The 16,949-nt window shown below is 38.4% G+C and overlaps 1 long non-coding RNA gene across 1 annotated transcript in view; it reads right to left on the bottom strand.

Moving 5' to 3' along the window:
* The window catches only part of LOC104873307, a 29,066-nt gene extending 25,523 nt beyond the window's left edge, over window positions 1–3,543 (bottom strand). Inside the window, exon 1 of the long non-coding RNA XR_783432.1 lies at window positions 3,436–3,543. This is a non-coding gene — a long non-coding RNA (uncharacterized LOC104873307). The remainder of the gene's footprint in view (window positions 1–3,435) is intronic.
* Between the last annotated feature and the right edge of the window lie 13,406 nt (window positions 3,544–16,949).

The following is a 16,949-nucleotide window of genomic DNA, read 5'->3' as shown; positions in this document are numbered from 1 at the left end:
CTTGCCAAGCTTCTAGACATTTCCCAAGACATAAAGGATTGGCCAATTGGACAACATTTTGCTCAGCACACAAACTTTTCATTGTGCCATCCAGAGTTTTCAGAACTCTGAGCTCTAGCAAGTAAAAAAAAAAAAAATAATGAAACATCACCCTTCCTTACACAGATTCTTCCAAATGTCACCATAATGGTCTCCCTAAAAGAGTAAAAAAATGCACATACACACAAATTCCCTCTAAGCTACATCTAATTAAGAGAGACATTTAAATAATGAGAAAAATAAAATACAGATAAAGCTACTTTTTACAGATTAACTAAAAATTCAATTGTGGTCCTTATAAAAACTTAACCTTTTGTTCAGGATCAGTTATAACATCATTAACTTTATCCAGAGAAATACATTTATCCTGGGCACAGAATAGAAAAGGTCAAGAACTGGATTCCAAAACTTTTGAAGAGAAAGATATATCTCTAAATTACTAGATGAATTCAACCTTTTGGAAAAACATTTTGTATTCATTAAGAACCTTTTTTACTGTGGGAGGGGAAACATTACTAAATTCTTGGTCTAGAACTGGTGGTAGAAATTATATGAATGCCACTTCACTTGAACCCTTCTAAAATTATGTTGTTGATTCGTGTGTAATTAAAAACACCCTTGAAAAATATTCTACAGCTTGTGATGGGGGTCATTAGACAAATTAGACTAATTATGGTTTTACAAATGCAATTGTAAATTAAGTAAAGTAACAACCAATCCAATCACAGCTGTTTGGAAGAGTTTGTCATTTAAAAACTTCACTTATCACCAAATAATATAATTAGGCAATTACCAAGTGACAACTGAATGATGATTACTCAGTCAAAGCAAAAGGGCAGAAGTTTTAAACTTACAGAAAAGTCACGAACAGACAGATCACAATAAACCAAAGAGAGTGTATCTTGCCTAATTTTGTCTGGCTTTCTGATCAACAACATCTTTAGGCCAGATGGTGCCTAGACCCATGATCAATATCTATTAGGTACAGAAACTAGGAGCCATAGCACTTTTAGGGGTCTGTAAAATTTTTTATTTTAGAAACATAAGGAAAAAGACCTCTTGGGTAAAACATAAATTTTAATATGTATTATTAATATAGTCATCTTGATATCCAAATGACCATGTTATAATTATTAGTTTTTTTCATGGAAGATTCCACAAAGACAGAATCAACCAGGACCCACAAACTCATTATGCAATTCTATTTAAAGTCTTCCCATAGAAATGTAGCATGCAAACCTGCCTGGGAGAGTGACAGGGGCCATTACGAGGTAAGATGAAAGACAGGAGAAAAGAAAGTGGAATGGAGGAGAGACATAGTATGTAGTGCGTAATACATCATAGGACCTAGATACAGGGACGATGAACATTTTGTAGCTTTCAATGACAACAAACAGTCTGCCGTGGCACATGTGCCACAGTTTGCCAACACTGGTTGGTAAGGCCACAGAAATGCAAGAGTTTTATTTTACCAAGAGGGTGCCAGGGCAGAGGTTTCACACTGTATGATGCCAACCACTCTGTGTCCTTCACTAATGCATCTGCAAGCTAGGTATGGTGCTTGATCTACAAAAAGCACTTAATATTTTAGAACATATAAATGATTCCAGGTATGGTATGGAAGCTACTAGGAAGAAATAAACAAATGTATGCCTGCCATAAATTTTTTTTACCCCATTTCTGTAACTACTAGCACCAGCTGTAGTGATTCCTCCTTAGTCCTTTCATCTCTTTCTACCAGTTCTTCCTTGGCAGTGAGAGTAAATTCACCCTGAGGCAGCCTGGATGGCCACTGGAGTGGGTCTTGGTCTGTCCAGGCTCCTTCACCTACCAGCACCATAACTTTTGAGAAATTTCACGCTCTTTTAAACCTCAGTTGCCTTATGTGTAATATAGATATATCAGCTTATACATCAGGTATCAAGAATATAAACATGAGGTGACATGTGTCCCTGCCAAACTCAATGCTTATGTTTATAGCAGCACAATTTATAATAGCTAAATCTTGAAAGAGGCCTATATGTTCATCAATAGATGAATGGGTAAATAAAATGTGGTATTTACACACAATGGAGCAGTACTCTACCATAAAGATGAACAAACTCAAGTCATTTCTAAAATAGATGCACCTTGAAATTACAATGACAAGCGAAATAAATCAGACATACAAGCTTAAATATTGAATGGTTTCTTTTATATGGAAAACCCAAATTATAAATAAAGATCAAACTAAAAGATCAATGAGGGCCTGGAGTTTAGCTCAGTGGGTCCACACCTGCCTTGCAATCACAAGGTCCCAAGTTCAATCCCTGGCACCAAAATTAAAAAAAAAAAATCAATGATAGGAAATAAGAGATAGGTATTTCTTAAAGGGAAGGGGATCAGAGAGGAAGGGAAAGGGGAAGGAGAGGGAAAGAGGAAAATAATGGAATTAAGATGTATTATGGACATGTACCAACTCCCCATAAAGTACGTAAACATTATGTGCTACAAACACAAAGAAAATGTTCTGAAAGAAACAATGCTCCTGAAATGCACCCCTAAATATTTTTAGTGAACTCATTTTCCACACAACTATTAACAAAAGATGTTGCTAAATAAAGAGCAAAGATAAACAGACAGCTGTTTGGTGGCCCAAAAGACAAGGAGCTGTATCTCATCACTGGAAAGACAACGAGGCGGGGAAAGTATGGTTTGCAGGGGCAGTTTTGACAAGATACTGGGAGTGAGAAGTAGGAGACCGAGAGACCTAAACAGCTAACTCCACAGTCCCTTGTTAAACTGCCTTTAGATTAAGAGTCCAGTACACGATGATGACAGCTATGAAGTGACTCACGGGCACATGGTACGGACAGGGTGGACACACTCAAGAGCAGGATGACACCAGACCTGGGTAGGTCGGAGTAGGACACGTGAGATGTTATCACGCTTCTGTGTGACGCACAGTTTAAAGCATTGTTGATGTCAAGATTTTTCCATTTAGTATTTTGGTGAGCACAGGTAATGGAAATAGAGGAAAGCGAATTACATGTAATGAGGGAGTATGGTACTTCTAGTGGAAGAGGAAGCAATCATGAAAGGATAAACAGACATATACAGAATGATATCCAATTGGAGGTCAGTGCAATGACAGGGAGGGGTGCTGAGCAATGGGACAGGGTCTCATAGAAATGCTTTACACAGGGTGGGCACGGCTGGATTGGCCATGCAGGGATTTCTGTAGGAACAAACAGCCTCTTCTTTCTTTCTTGTCTCTTTTACCTCTCTTCTGTCATATTCTGCAAGGACTAAAGGTGACTTAATCTTTTACAACATCTGAGATGGTCCCATCACAGTTGTAAAATGTTACCAGCTTCCGATTTGGGATAGAAGGGGTGCAATAAAGAGGTTACTCACATGTGGTCTAGGATGAAGGAAAATGTCTCTTGTGAGCTCAGGATATGGCTGGAGTTGCCTGCCAGGTATTGGGAGAAATTATATGACTGAGCCTGCAGTAAGATTCCCAATGAACATCGTTTCAACCTCCAGAACCTTCAGAGAAACAGTAACAATTCAATGAAATAGCTCTTAAGTTCATATGAACATTTTTTGTGTTTATTTATCTAATAGTTGATGATGGAAAATTCAAATGTTTTGTATGAGAGATGTCAGTAAGTGTTTTTGTTGTATTATGAAACCTCAAGATTTTTTTCTCCCATGTCTCAATATCTCAATGTGAATATCATCCAAATATTAAACCTTCATCAGCTTAAGTGTAAAGTTTTCTCTAAAACTTTCATTGTTAAATTGTCTTCTTCTTCTAAAATTTGGCTAGAAATTTTCCTAAAATAAGAAGACTGGAAAAGGCTAGCCAATACCAAGAGGTTTTTTTGTTTGTTTTGTTTTGTTTTGTAAATACAAACAGTCTAATGTATTTAAAAGAATGTTGCACAATTATGAAAAGAATACCTATTGGCTCCATTAGCCTTATAAGGTCTAACCCTACCTATTTATTCAGGTACTACTTCTACCCGTTAAAATAAGCAAATGGAATAATGAAATTTTCAGGCTTTGTAAGTCACACTTCAGTTAATTTTAAATTTTTCCAATTAGTGTATGAAATTATGGTGAATGTATTCATTTTAGAAAGTTTTCTACACCTATTCGGTGCCCATGTGAATCTTTAAATTAAGCCAATTAAGTCCTATCTGCATGATTATTTCTGTCATAGACAGATGATTGAATCTTATCAATTTCTCCCCTAGTAGCAAAATCATACATGTACCTATGACACTTAAAATCATCCCTTTCTGCTTCCTTATTACACTGTGAGTCTCCTCCTGGCCTTTCTCACGTACTAGTAACAATCTCACTCCAAAATACAAATGGAAAAAAGCTTCATCTTTATTTTCATAATATTTTTACCATGGCAAGTTCATAAATACTTTTTCTGTCTTGTGGATATTCCAGATATTTAAACTAGTTGTCATTTTCTAGTCATTTCCAAAATATAGACTTTATACCTTAGAAGACAATGCTTCTCTGGCCATGTGCAGATAAGGACTTCTGGTTTCACATTTTTCTTACTATCTAACCAAGAACATGCATGTTAACCTAATTTATAGTATCCCTTTTCTGCCTAGCATAGAATCCCAGAAAACAGACCTTATACATTAAGCAGCACCGTTCTATCAGATTCTGACATTATTTTCTCAAGTCATTTAAGTCATTTGTCTTTCTCCTCTAGCTGTCAGTCTCTTTAAATTCTTTCTCACTTTCGCCTTTGTCCTTATGTTCTTTCATACGTGATCATATCTGACCTCCTTCTTGGCCTTTTTTACTTTCCCGGAACAAACTTCTATTAAGTTCTCAATTCTCTACATTATTCTGTGTTGGAGGATGAGTTCCTGTGTTTAAAATAACCTACCCTGAGCACACACTAGCTTCATCTCCCACCACCTTTTGAAAATCCATTTCTACTGGGACCCTCATTATGCTCATTTTCCTGCTGGCTACATTCTTCAGGCCTCCTTCCCATGAATGTCGCCCAGGGAAAATCAAAGTGTCAGCGCTTTAGGAGAAAGATGCTGTCTGTTCCCATTTCTTCTAAAGTACCATGTCTGGCCCTAAAAACAATATCTTCCATGAAAACAATATTCCTCAACTCAGTGTCAAAGCCTATTGTCCACGCTGTGGCCAGTTCTGCAAAATCAGCTTCAATTGTTCCTTCAGGTATATATTTCCAAGTCTTCTAGAAGTTCTAGCACCATGGGCTCCCAGAAGGTGAAAAGGAAGGAAACAGTTCTTATAATAGAAGGATAAGAAAAGCCATCAAACACATTGTGTGGATCATTTTGCACTAGCAGCAAAAGGACTGACTATTCTTCAGATACAGAAATGAAAAATGGGTGATTTAATAAAAAGTTCTGGAGCTTCACTGGTCCATACATCCCATCCCTTTCATTTCCAGAGATACTTCTAAGGGAGTTCACACAATAGTAACTATTTGTCATCAATTTGGTCCTTTAAAAGCTCAAGTTATCCAAAAGGTTATTTTGTTGGCACTTCATCTTTAAGAAGAGTAGCTATTTCAAATATTCTCTAATGCCCAATCACTCTGCATTATGTATAAGAAACAAAAAGTGGTAATTTTTATTTTAATATATTTTAAACTTTTCTCTATACATCTATCTGAGGTATGATTGAATAATGCTGTGTTTAAATTTTTTAATTTTTATTACAGAATTTAAATTTTTAAATTTTATCACAGAAAAGGCAATTTTTTATCTTTCTCAATAGCCTTTTCAAGATAATTCCCTCTCACCTGAAATACACTTGTGCCATCATTCTTACACTTCTGCAGCAGTTCTGGAAGTCCTCTTTCATGAGTGTCTTTAGTTGCACTATTCCTTCTGCCTCTAAGTCTGGAATTTAATCAAATGCTTACCTTTCATGGTCATTTTGTCTTTGTGGAAGAGCCAGAGGTCACAGGGTGTCATATCTGGTGAATAAGGAACATTAAAAACACACTAATATTTTTATAAGCCTATTTTTCCATTAGGTGGCTCTCAGCAATAGCATTCATTGTAGTTTTCTGTCACACCTCCTAAAGACTCTCAAGAAAGGGGACCTTCATAACTGCTTCAGAAACTGCATCATTTCGAGACTGTTTAATAGCAATGTATCTTTTACGATAATTTAATTTAAATATTCACTTTATATTTTGATCACCATATATATAATTTTCATTCCTTCTACATTCTGAAAGATAAAGGTCTCTACATTTTCCAGGGTTGTCTATAGCATTTGTTTTTATGGAAACATTAGAAGAGAGATTCCATTATGCAAGACTCCATTTAGCTTTGATTGCCTTAAAATACAAACTGCTGTGGTTTTATAGACTCACACTAAAGAAAGAAAAATACTTACTACCTAATTCCAGGTGTCTTGTAACTTATGAAGCACTAGACATAAAATCATTGAGTCTCCAGGGAAAGAAAGAACCTAAAGTGGAAACAAGGAAATCAAAGTGGTCAATAATGAAAACAAAAATAAAAAACTTCATTTCTCAATAAGGCTTTCTAAAAAATTTATTAATATTTGCTTTTTTATTTGTTTGTTTTGGGTTTGTGTACACGTGGTCATAATCTTCCTCCTAACCCTCATTTCTAAGTTTTTTAACCCAGCTAACACACTATCAATCAAGCAATGACTGGAGTTGATAAAAAATTAAAAATAATTATGTGCTATTTACTCCCTTGAACATACGTCATATACTCAAATGCCTTCTAGGGCTAAATGGACAGCCCATTGCACTGCACAGCTCCAAGGCATTGTTCATTCATGCTGAATTTCACATTGTGGTACACTGGGAATAATAAATAAATAGAGACAAAAAAAAAACCCAATAATACCATGGTACGTAAACATATAAAGCAGCCTGGAAAGAAAAGTAACAAATAGAAGGCCTGTCACCAAATTGGAGTGCACAAGACTTTACCAAGAAATCAAAGGACATTTGGACAGCATGTTTCATTCTAGAAATAGATTAAGAAGTATTTGTCTATGAGCAATTAGACTGGGTCTCCTGTATTATTAAAATTATTACATTCCAGAATCATTTCCATTTGGGGGGATTTTTAAATTCTCTCTCAATTACTGTATTTTAGAGAGAATTTTAAATTCTGAAGGCAGTACAACAGACATCCATTCTATCCCAAAAGTGGTTTAACCATTGTTTATATTGTTGGTTTTTATAGGAATGCAATGACAAATCCTTGTTTCTATGGACATATAAGTATTAGATCTAAATGAAGTTATTATTAGTGTAAGATGGTTATCGCTTCCTTGTTTCTTCTTGTTCTTACCTTGTTGTTAATTGTTCAGTGATTTGCAATTTTGCTGTGTGAGCAAGACAATCTGTAAAATAGCATGGCATTTACACAAAAAGCTTACAGTTTAGATGAGTAACAAATATGTATACAAAGAACGATGCTATAACTAAGACAAGTTGATTTTAAACACACTAACAGATTCAAAAAGGAGAGAAATTTGGGTATATATAAAAGGCATTGAAAATAGTCCTTGAAGATGTACCAAGATGAAGTGATGAAAGAAACATTAGAAAATTACATTGGTGAGGATACAGAAGCCAGAAGTGCTGTGACCCATCTGAACCATGTTCCTGGATCACCTGCAGCCTGTGGAGAGTAAACAAGATGGTAAGATTTTGAGAAAGAGAAGTTGAACACTTACCTTACTGGTCACTATTTCTTAGAACTTTTCTTTCTCCAGATTAATTTCCTGCTGCCTTAACCTTAAAATAATACAGCCCAAACTTCAGTCTTTGGGACACTCCATTTTCTATTCACATTCACCTTCTTTATGACTTTACCCTCATTGATTTAAATACCACCTGTAGTCTGAGGACTCCCACACTCATGTCTCCAATTCATACGCTGAACTCCACACACATACCTAAGGCCTTATGTGCCGAAAAGCCTAACAAACATCACAAAATCAAAAGTAGTCTTCATCTGTTTGGGCTGCTATAACTGAGTAATATACAGGTTGTGTAGCTTATAGAGAACAACTCATTTCTCACAATCATTAAGCCTTAAAGTCCAAGGTCAAGGAACCAGCCAGTTCAGTGTCAGGTGATAGCACTCCTTTATCTTTGATGGTGCTTTTTCACTGTGTCTTCACCTGGAAAAAGAGATAAGAGGTCTCTGCGGTCTCTTATGAAAACACTAATCCCATTCATGAGGGCTCTATCCTGATGACCTAATCACCTGTCAAAAGTCCAACCTCCAAATACCAACACATGGAGCACTGAGGGATTTTGCCATCTGAATTTTGGAGGGCACACATTCAGTCTATAACAAGTGCTAGAACTGAGATCCTGGTCTTTCCCTCCCCGACCCCAGCCTTCACCATATGAGTTGATTTTCTTCCTGACACTCAGGCCCAAACTCCTGGAGTCATACTCTTTCTATCACACTCTCAAACAATTACTAGAAAATCCTGTTGACTTTATCTTTAAAATGCTACTTCAACTTGACCACTCTGGACTGGGTCACAGCATCTCTTACAGGGATTTCCTGGATATCATCCCAGTTGAGCCCCCTGCTTCTCCTCTACCACACAGCATCAATATTGCTCACGGGAGAGCCTCAAATCCTCCCACTGACTCGGCTTCAGCAAAGGGTACCCTCTGTGTTCTTCCACTTTTCCCTGGAGCTGCTAACTCTGGGTGCCCAGATATCTCCTTCGTGTTCTGATGCTTTTTTTTGCACTCCCTCTTCCCAAGAAGTCTACACAACCCATATCATTGAGAACTGCATTCTCCCACTGACTCATATACATTCCTTTCCTCTATTCCTTTCCATGGACCTTACCACTACCTAACAGGTATAAATTATGTATTATTATGTTTCTTCTCTCCTTCCACTGTGAGATAAGCACTAAGAGGGCAGAGATCTTTGTAGATTCAGCTCACTGCTGTGTCCTCAGCAACAAAGGCAGCGTCTCCAAAGTAGGAGGACCTCTTACCTCAATATATGGTGCCTGAATGAATCTAAAGAAAGGCCTTAAATGGCCACAGGTAATGAGATACCACTAATGATGTCTCAAATCTGAAAAAAGAGTACTGAGCACCAAATCTTTGCCCAAAAACCATGCACTAGATCGCTGAGGTAGAAAGGGCATTGTTGGAGCAACTGTTAAAAATGAAAATGTCAGAGGGCAGGCTGGGGATTTACCTCAATGGTTCTGCCACCTGCCTCGCAAGTGCAAGGTTCTGAGTTTGATCCCTGGTATCCACCCCCAAAAGAATCAAAATGTCAGAAAAATTTCCATAACCATCAACACCCCATGATAATCCCATCTCTTTATCTCTGACTGCATTCATTGTCATTACGGGAAAGGCTAAGACTCGGGGAGGGGGGCACAACTATGTTAAAATCTTGGTTCTGATAGTGAATATCAACTGGGTATATAAAATGGGGGTTATAACTGAAATCCTTTTGGATTACAAGAATTAGTGATAATTACTAACTACATATAAAGAATATAGCAGAAAACAGATGTTTACAAAATCTTAGTATCTTTGCCTTAATAATTAATTAGGAAAGACAAGGCACAGGGAAGACAAGGAAAGACAGGGCACAACCAGTCTTCTGAACTTGTATTTGCATAATTTATTTCCTAAGATTCTTGAAAACATTAAGGGTAGAAATTACCAACCAACATTTAACTAGCAATCGCTTCTCGGCCTTTTGGCTAAGATCAAGTGCAACATTTAACTAACATGCTCAGCAATAAAATGTTCTTCCTATAGAATTCCTTTTGCGCTGCACTGTTAATTTTTCTATGATCCAGGCTTTCAAATTCTGTTCCTAACTTCTGATTATTCAATCAACACTCAACCTCTTTCAGTTTCCCCATCCCAGAACAAACTTTTATTGAATTAAAAATACATATATTTCTTATTCCATATTCCCCCATAAAGATAACTTGGAGAATTAACTTCAAAACAAAAGAAGTTGGACTAACCACATTGCACTTCGAATTTCCCAAGTAATTTCTGAAATAGACAAGTTAGACTATTTCAAAGATTCTCAAATGTTTTGATCCCATTATTTCTTTATACTCGTAAAAATTACTGAGGCCTCTCAAAGAGTTTTTGTTAATGTGGGCTATAAGTATTTATCATAAATAAATTTAGGGCTGGGGATGTAGCTCAGCGGTTCATTGGCCTGCCTTGTAAGCACAAGAACCCGAGTTCAATCCCCAGGACCAAAAATAAATAAATAAAATAAAGAAATAAATTTAAATAGAGTACAATTTTAAATGCAAAATCACTGAAGGATGCATTTCATAACTGTGAAGACATTGTGACACCATCACACATCATATAGCATCTGGAAAACCTTCTGCATGATCTGGTAGAATGGGAGCTTTAAAAAGAAGTAACATCTTACCATTGTTGTGAAAATAATTTATACCTAGCAAACCCACCTAAATGTTCTTAGGTATTCCTGGGCCACACTTTGAGAACCACTTGTTTAATATTATTTTTTAGTTAAATATATATATATATATATATATATATATGTATGTATATGTATATAGTCTAAGTTCACAGTTATTTGATACAGTGAAGATTTTTTGTCACATAGAGTCCACTGTAACTCTGACCTGGATAGGCCACACCTGTCTTATAGCTGAAAGGTGGCTTTACTTCTACCAAGGAGAGACAGGTGGGAAAGGAAAAGACCTCATCCCCTCCTACTGCTCAGAAGCATGTATGTCACTTCCATTCACAGTCCACGTGCAAGCGATGATCACGCAGCCCTGAGCTGGGTGTCTACAATTTCCATCTACTTGAAAATTTCTGATAAAAGTACCCTTCTACAAGCCCTGCCCTGGGAGTCAGAACAATCATGCTCCATTCTCTCTGTTGAACAGAACCCAGAGTCACAGCATTCAGCTATGTGAAGCAGTAGAGAAGTGGCAGACAAGTTCAGCACAGAGACAAAGTTCACTAAGCAGAAAAGGGTGTGACTGGAGCTAGTAGCGATATCTCTACCATCTAGGACTTATTTGCTGTAATAAGCACTTGCTGCCCAAGTGCCAGCGGCTACATTTGGGTCTCATTGATCTTTTTAAACCTAATGCAGTAGGTACCATTATTATACCAATTCTTAAGCCTGGAAACTTGAAACACTGAGCTTTCAGTACCTTGTCCAGGGCCATACAGGTTACCAAAGTGGACCTGGGATTTGGGCCCAGATGGTTTGGACTCAGTACTACAGTTTTGATGGCTCAGCCTCACACTGCTGCCTCTCTGAGATACCCTTTTCGTGAGAACATCTGTCATCCTTACAAAGGTGATTCAGAAGTTTCATTGGTTGGCTTTATTCCCCAAACTGCGTAAGAAATTTATGACCTAACTGCCACAATCTGACAGTATCAAATGTCACTTGGTGAATCAACCTGCCTGCCTTTGCCAAATTGAATTTGCTATGCCTTCACTGTCTCCATGGAGAGGTCAAGGCATGGAATATAAGGAGCACAGCGTGCTAGGCTCCAGAGCCCTCTCTGCAAGGAAGTCACAGCACCGCTCTTTCCTGCTTCCTCTGCTTTCATGGGTGAGGACCCATGAGCAGTACAAACATGGGAGTCAGACAGACCCTGACCTACTCTGACTAGTCCAGACCTTGACCCTGAGTGCAATGACTCCTGATGTACTGTTGCCATTGACTTGTAAACTGTTGCTGCAGTCTACTCAAGGCATCTAACAATGCTAAGCTACACCTTCCTTACGTGTATGATAGAAACAGCAATAATTAAAATATTAAAGTGACATAATATAAAGGAAGCACCCTTGAGAGTCCACACACCAAGTACATGATCTCAACCTTAGCTTTCAGCCCTTCTATATGGTACATTGTTGCAAATAGAGCTCTAAGATCTGTCCCAACACAAAAACTATGATCCTGTTTTAGTCTTTTATTTGCTTAAATGTGCCTGCAACCCCTGCCCCAGAGTATGCACCTTGGTACAAGAAAATCCCATTTATACAAATATATTATATAATATTAATGCCTCATTTTATATAAGGTTTTATTCTTTCATGCTTTTCAAACAAATTGAAACACACATCAAGGCATTTTTTTCTAAGATGAAAATGCATAAAATTTAGACTGACAGAATTTCATTTTGATTTGATTAGGCTGTCTGCTTCCGTCATTTGGGAAACAAGAATGGTGTTTGTACAGTGTAATGTTTAAAAAGAGGCAGAATGCAAGAAATAGTGCAAACTTTTTATAAAGTTTTTGATAAAATGCATTAACAGCCTTATGTGATGAAAGAAAGCTCATCCCGGATACTTAAAATAATTGTAAATATAGAAAAGGCTTTACACACACACAGATTCCAATAGGCGATTATTTAAATCAGTTAAAATGTTGGTGTAATGTAAATTTTCCAAATTGGAAATTAGATGTGTACATTAGGATAGGCTCCAATTATGGTATTTTAGGATATAGGTAAATGATGGGAGATACTTAGATACAGAGATACATAAATACATAGATGTTATATAGGAACACATTCAGCTTAAAATAAGAGAAAAACCAGACCAAAAGTAGCTTTAACAAAGAGGTTTGTTCCTCACACCTAGCAAAAGGCCAGGGGTTGGGGGTAAGGGTAGTTGCAGTTTTTACTGCTTCTGCTAACTGACAACATCAGGAAGAACTCAGGTTCTTTCTGATGGTTCACTATGCCCCTGACAACTTTTGGCTTTTTATTTGTATGTTCATTGCCTCCAGTAGCAAGATAACTATCGTGGTTTTGGTATTACATATGTTTCAGGGCAGGGAAAGGGCGATATTGTATAGTGTTAAATGCAATGTCTTCTTCTGCACTTGTCTCAACAAGAAGTCCCTCACAAAACTTTGGTGTTCCACGGTCCAGATTTGCTTCTCATGTTGTCACCAGCTTTCAAGAAGCTTGAGCAAGTGATCCCGTGGCTTGCCACTTCTAAAGCAGAGGCAGCGAAGTCAGGAGGCAGCAGCAGATCTGTAGTGTGGCTGAGGGCAGATGGGAGGGAGAAAGCAGAGCCTAAAGCACCAACAGCGAAACACGGCCCTGGGTTGGGAAGGATGACTGTACAATCCTTTCCCAGAAGCATGGTCAGGGCCAGCTGAAGGAAATATTTAAATGCAGGCTGAGCACTGAATTTGTTGGGAGTCTGTTCCTATGCTCAGAAGGCTCATTTTCATTGTGTTTTCAGCTAAATAGTTCACTGTATTGAATCTCTTCAAATGTAAACATCTTGGAAGTGCGATATAGTGCAACATGAAAGTTAGAGGTAGGATTCCTTTCTGACCGCCCAGGATTCAATCCTCTCTTAGCCACCTGCTGCTGTATGACCTGGCAGTAGTTCTATAACCTCTGATCTCTAGTTTCCTCGCCTTTAAAATGGAAAAATGACAATAAAAGAATTATTAATTTGTATTGTCTTATTATTAGTAGAAAAGTAGTAAATTAATAACTGACTTACTATTTTTCTCTGAGAATAAATATTAGTAAATAAAGAATATAGCTATGAAGGCAGGGATAAGGGGGAAAAATGAGAACCCAGACCTGTCCTGTAAAGGTACAAGATCCCAATGATGAATATAACTGTACTGTGTACCTAAAATGTACAGATAAACTCAATGAGGAAAAAGAAAAAATACAGCTATAGGAAGCTACAGCTTCTTATACAGCTATAAGAATACAGCTATCACATTTGAGGCATATATAAATACATCAAATATCAGAGAAAAAGTAAGCCAGCAATCTACACAGAAAAAAATATTATTAGCAAACAACAGTGTTGAGACTACATTGTGTACCAGGAAAGGTTTGATTCTGTCTTTCCTCACTAAATTACCATGACTGGTGTAATAGGACATTAAAAAGGATCAACTAGATTATGCTGTGATAACAAAAACAGCAAAAACCTCCCAAATCTCAGTGGCTTCATAAAACAAAAGTTATATTTCTCATTCATGTAGTGGCATGTTATGTGTGGCCATTCTACAACAGCTACTTTGATCATGTATCGTCCCCTTGTTAGCAGGTGTAATCGTGACCACTGAAGTACCGTATTAAACTTGCTTCCATCCCCTGTGAACTTGATGCCCTACCCCCTTCCTCACATGTATATGCCATGAGCACCTTGCTGTGGATACCCCAACCATATATCTGAGTCACGTTGCCTTGGCCTCCAGCTTCCCCATTTCCCCACCCCATGCAAATTGATCCCTTGGTCTCTGTAGGGGCTCTTCACGAGGCACTAATCTCATTCAAGAGGGCTCTACTCACCTCATGATACCATCATCCTGGAGTTCAATATCGATATAAAAATTTAGAGTAATATAAACTTCTTACTGAAGTATCCACAATACACTACTCTCTCTGGGAGGAATCCTTGTCACTGGGGGCACAGTTTCAAATACAAACCCATCAACGCACAGACCAGACCTTAACCACGTCCTTTGTTAGCTTTCACACTTGACCACCAGACATCTTTCCTAATCATCCCAGTGCCAAGAATAGCTGGGGACCATCCTTGTTCTCTGGAGCCCTCCAAAGTCATTCAGAGTAGCCTGCCTGTTGGCCTTGCCTATTTCTTCGCAGAGAAGAGCAGAAAAGCTCATACCCACAGTTCCTTCCTCTCCCTCTGCCTCATGACCCACATGTGTTCTTCCTGAGAGGCTTGCCGGGGCATGAGGGTCACCTTCCTCCTGGGAACTTGGATTAATAAGCTATCTTTTCCAAAGCAATCATTTCCTAATCTGCTGACCTTGGTACACCTCAAATTTTCTACTAAGGCACCATTTTTTAAGACTCAGGAACACGGAGAATCACACATCAGTGCAGATGCTGTCCCTGCCCATCTGCAGAGGGACAGGGAGCACTGTCATCTTTACTTAAACATAGAAGGAAGGAGGCAGGGAAACATCCACACCCCTGGCTAAGGCCTACCACAGAGACAGGTGGACTTAGCCACCTTAGGAGTAATAAAAAGGAAAGCAGCACATAATGGGAGAGCAAGGTGGCAGTGAGTGTTCATCTGATCCACGGAGGTCTATATTTGAGCCAGTGAGCAAGGCAGCCATGCCACCAAAGTTCACACAGGTACCGAGAAAAATCCAAAAATCTGCACATTCTCTGTGACCTACTTTAATACATTTTCATCACATTTTAAAAATAAAAATTTTGTGCTGCCTTCCCCTTTTCAAATTCCTAGGTACCTAATAGTCTTCCATAAGATTTCAAAAATAATTGCCAGCCAGCCTGCACTACCTCCATTCTGTCCTTTTGTGCTCCGCAGTGATTTTCCTACCCTAGATATTCTGAAGCATATTGCTTCTCTGAGCTGTCTTTCCTCATTGACTATTATTACCTTAAGTATTCTTTATGCTATTACCCTTTGTCACCACTCCAGTTCATAAGATAGGCCAAGCCTTCCTTCCTTTTCCTATAATTTCTTATTTGTGCTTTCTCCCTATTAAGAAATGAGTCCACCTTTTCTCTTTGTCATCTTTTTTTCCTTCTGACACACTTTCAAAATGTTATTTTTTCTCTCTTGTGACTTTTCCCCCTTTACTAATAGCATCTATTTTATGAACCCGCCTTTCCCAAACTTGCCCTTACTGCCTGACTTCCTTCTCTGCCACAGCAATTTTTCATGAACATCTTTCCTATGATCCACTTTCTATTTTTATGTCTTTTAAAACATCACTCCTGTCTCTACGTATGTTTCTATTAGAAATTATGATGGCATTAAGTCATTAAAATCTGTATCACTTAGCCATGTCATTTTACCGCCACCCTGTCAGAGACCTTTGGAAATAACACTATGATGGAGAATTACTTTCATGCATACAGTGAAAAAGAAGGGGTAAAGTGACAAGAAGGGAAAACAGAGACTGAACATAAAAGTACATTGCAAAGGCCTGCACCAAGTGAGTAAACTGAACCATCAGTCAAGCAGTGAGTTTCTTCAATTCAAAGGGTCAAAGTCATTTTGGTAGAAGGTAAGGAAGAGAAGGGAGGAAGGAAAGGGACGAAGGGAAAGAGAGAAGGAAAGGACAGAAAGCTTCCCATTCCTTTTCCTTCCTAATAACCTTTTCTTCCTAAATTATTTGCCTTGATGTATTTAGCTTTATGCACTGACTCAATAACTACCCACCGTGCCTGTGCCGTGTGCAGCACGTGAACAAGACACACTTGATATCTGCACAGAGACAGAGAGCCCTGGCGTCTAGACTTCGCTCTCATACCTAGAGGTTAAATGTGTCATGAGGTATGGAATTTTATTCACCTGAAATTTCCCAAACTGGCCTCCCATTATGACGGCTCCCATAAAGCCGTCAGGCAGAGAGGAGAACTCTCCACTGCTCAGGGGCCCGGATGCTCCTGTGCATATAGTGTGTGAGGAGGGCTGAGATGATGGGCAGGGGAACAGGGTCTCCTGGCCCATCGGCCCCTCCCTTGGCCTAGACGAGCTGGCAACACAAAAACTCGGCCTGCAGCAGAAGATTCCTTGGCCCACCCACGTATGTGGGCTCCTGGAACACTTTAGAGCGACAGTAGCCAGAAAAGAAGCAGTGGGAGACAAGGTAACTTTAGCCAAGTCTTAGGAATACACTTTCTTGTCATTTCCCAGAAAGACCAAAAACTTTCAAAATATGCATTCTTATTTTTGTCTCTATATTTTATTTGCATAAAACAACATACAAAGATTTGATCTCTCGAGGTTCCAGAATTTATTTAAATTGTAGCGGATTATGTGTGATGTTAAGCAAGTCACTTGCTTCCCTTACAAATAGTTTTCTCATCTAGAGAAAGAGATGGTGAGAGGACAGGTGCAG

The sequence above is a fragment of the Fukomys damarensis genome, unplaced genomic scaffold, assembly GCF_012274545.1.
Source record: "Fukomys damarensis isolate Sample0158 unplaced genomic scaffold, DMR_v1.0_HiC HiC_scaffold_33, whole genome shotgun sequence".
NCBI classification, from domain to species: Eukaryota; Metazoa; Chordata; class Mammalia; order Rodentia; family Bathyergidae; genus Fukomys; species Fukomys damarensis.
This window is presented reverse-complemented; position numbering and strand designations above follow the sequence as displayed.